The sequence below is a fragment of the Hibiscus syriacus genome, unplaced genomic scaffold (genome assembly GCF_006381635.1).
Source record: "Hibiscus syriacus cultivar Baekdansim isolate YM2019G1 unplaced genomic scaffold, ASM638163v2 tig00110221_pilon, whole genome shotgun sequence".
NCBI lineage: Eukaryota > Viridiplantae > Streptophyta > Magnoliopsida > Malvales > Malvaceae > Hibiscus > Hibiscus syriacus.
This window is the reverse complement of record NW_024062635.1, coordinates 2,542,922-2,546,525: the sequence shown is the minus strand read 5'-3', so window position 1 is coordinate 2,546,525 and position 3,604 is coordinate 2,542,922.

Sequence of the window (3,604 nt, the reverse complement as noted above, 5' to 3'; positions counted from 1 at the left end):
AAAATCTGTAAGAATTATGTATGTATGTTTGTATGCACTAAAATGAATCTAAATATAATGTTTGTCTATCTTGTATGTAGAAATATTAATCATTAACCCTCTTTTAACTTTCAAATAGAGATTTTAATCTTCGTTCACTTGATCACCCTCATATGGAGTCTGCCCCTAATGTCAGTATGGTCAGACTAATCATCTGGAACAATCATGTCTCTCTCATCTTCTATCTTTTGTTTTGTTTCTTCAACATGATTGTAGAAGAAATGTTTCCTCCTTTGAATCCTCATTGTGATCAGGTAGACGACTGGGCCCTTTATACGTCTTTGACTAAAATTTCAATTAGAATTATTTCTCAAGAGTCCTTTACTAACTGTAGCGTGAATGGTTCAATTCAAGGTGCGCTCTTTTTGTGTTCATCTTTCGACCCTAGCACTCCAAGTGACGGGGGTCATGCACCATGTCTGTTTGGATTGAATCTTGTGATCTTAACGACATCTGGATTTGGTAATGTCCCAATGTGAGTATTCATGGCTCTCTTTGTGCTAAAATCTTAATCTCAAATGGCCTCACTCTTGTGTCGCTAATCAGCAATGTTATCGAATAACTTAAGGGTTGATGCCACAATCAGATGGAAACTTAAGAAGTGATCAATTTTTCTAATAGAAATGTCTTGAATCTTTGCCATTAGCTGAAATATGTGCCCTTTTTGACTAAGGCGATCATCTTTTTCTTAATGGATTACTTTGGCATCGTTTGTTCTTTTCTCTGATTGAGGCAGAATTAGCCTCACCAGCTTCAAGGACCTTTTTTTCTTGAGATTGTCTTGTTTGAAATTGTCTTTCTACTTTCTTTTATTTTAGAAATGTGAAAAATTGATGAATAAATTTAAAAAATGCTATCAATTTTTTAGGCTCCCAATCAAAACAAATTATAACATAAGAGTTCATTGAATATCAAATAAATCAAATACTCTTTTAATCCTTTAAAAATTATATACATTTGACAAGTGTAAAGATTAATGCTGATATAAGGCTTAAGCTGACTTGAGAAGGTAGAGCATTTCAGATTAATTTGGGGAGGTAATGTGTTTCAGGTTGGCTTCTTGCGTCCTTGATTCTGGCGTTTTATTGATCTGATGAGGTAACCATTATGTTTTTCTTCTGGAAATGTTTACTGGTTCTCAGCCCTCTTGAGTGCTTTTGGACTTGCAATGCTTTATCAAGAGTTGTATAAGATCATCTTATGTGCAGTGGTTGACAATCTTCATATTCGAGCCACCTTTTAAGGTTTTCAACTCGAATTCTCCTTTGGTTTCAAGACGTCATCTAAAAGTTTACGTCATGAACCCTTATTTTATTATTTTTCCCTATCATGCATTACAGATTTTAGAAAACTATTTTTGTAAATAAAATTAACCCTGAGGGGCAAAATGAAATCTGAAGATAGTCTCTCCACTTAGAAATCTATGTATGATTAGAAGGGACTTTTCAGGCACGTAACGTAGGTTGGGGCTCACGGTTATGAAAAAAAGGGATAAATAGGCTCAAACAAGTGTTTAAGGGTTAATGAACCAAGGATCAAATTATCATGATGTCTTCAATCTTGTTTTACTCAACTTGAATCTTCTCGCGTGTCTTTTATTCTATTTTTATTTTGTTTTGGTGTTCTATGATCTTCTGGTGAATTGATTCTAGATCTTTGAACCGCTTGTCTTGAAGTGTTGGACCTGTCTATTTTTTTTTTTTTTTTTTTTCTTTCTTTTTTATCCTTTTTTATGTCTTTTTTCTTTCATTTATCTCTTTTTCTTCTTTTTTTGTTTTTTTATATATCACTTCTTTTTCTCTATGTGTTGTCAACTCGATTTGATCTTCGAGATCTTCGTATTTGGTTCACCTTGTGATATCTTGTTATTTCCTCCTATGACTTGCCTTTGTAGCGAAATCTAGATTGATGATGTTCACTCATGCGAGCAGATGTCTTCATCTTTGGCCCCCAGTGTGGAGGGTGATCCTTGGTTAGGGTTGAATCAGAAGAAAAATATTATATGCACAAAAAGGGACAACTAGGGATATATATACATATATACATATATTTGAAAGGATAAATGAAACAAAGTTGTTTATCATCTCATACATGGAAGTGTTTGTAAAAGAGGTATCCCCAGGGAGACGAGTATTCAGGATTAATCTTATTTACATGAAAAAATTGTAATTAATGCATGATAGAATTATTTCAATGATTTTATTTATTTATTCTTCTTCCATTTGCTCATAGTATGCCCCAATTATTCGAATTCTCTTGGAAAAACTTGATCCGCAACACTTCATTTTGTCTTTCTTACAGGAATGGTCCTCGTTATGCCCCCAAGATTTATCGAGGTTAGGAAATTAATGTTAGCTTCGTGTCTAGGAAGAGAAATATGTGACTTTAAAGTTATAATTATGAAAACAGTTAATGTTATGAAAAGTTTATTTATGTCTGTCCTAGTCTCCTATGCCATAAACAACTATCATGCTCATCCTTAGCAACTAGGCATAAATTAGTCATATCAATAGAGTTTAAATGCACCATGCAAATGTTTCCTATTCTATGACCAACAAGCATAATCTGATTAGATACAATGTCAATAACTTTACAACCATTAGTTTCAAACATGACATTGAATCCGTTGTCACATAATTGACTAATACTCAAGAGATTATGCTTTAATCCATTCATATATAAAACATTTTTAATTTGTATGGAGGAGGTATTACCTATGGTACCTATACCTTCGATATGACATTTTGAATGATCACCAAAAGTCACTTCTCCTCCATTTTTGGCGTTAAGCTCTATGAACCGGCTTTTGTCCCCGGTCATGTGTCTTAAGCATCCACTATCAAGGTACCATGAGTTTGAATTTGTTTCCCGTGCCTTGTAGCAATGCTCCTTTTCCTACAAACATATTAATTTCTAATTTTTGGTACCCAAATTCTTTTGGGTCCATATTCATTAGTTTCCAAAATCCTGGTCCCCTTAGGTATCCATTTGTGTAGGATATCATTATCTTTAGTAGTAACGAGTCCTTTAGGAACCCATATAATTCTAACGATTTTTCTATTAGAGGTTCTTCGGGGACCTCTATGATTGTAGTTTTTAAAACTTTTTCTAAAAAAGTTGGATTTTGAATTTTCTCCAATTTCAAAACGTTTTGTTCTAACTTTATCAAAAGAAGCTTTAAGATCATCAATTTTCTTTTGATGATAATCATTGACCTTTGAAAGTAAATTTTGCAAATCCAAAATTTTCTTTTCAAACTCATCTAATTTGATTTGCAAATCTTTGATTTTACTTTCAAGATCATTGTTGGTTTTGGATATGAGTTTATTTTCATTTTTCAATTTTGAAATATCATTTTTATATTTTAAAAACAATTTCTCATAATCCGAAGCAAACCCATTATATTCCTCTAATAACTCATCATAAGATAAATCATCTAAATCAAATGAGTTAGAGGTTACCTTAGAATCTTCCCCGAATGCCATCAAGCACAAGTTTGCTACTTCTTGTTCCTCTTCATCGAAACCTTCTTCATCGGTCCATGTAGCCACATGAGCCTTGTGCT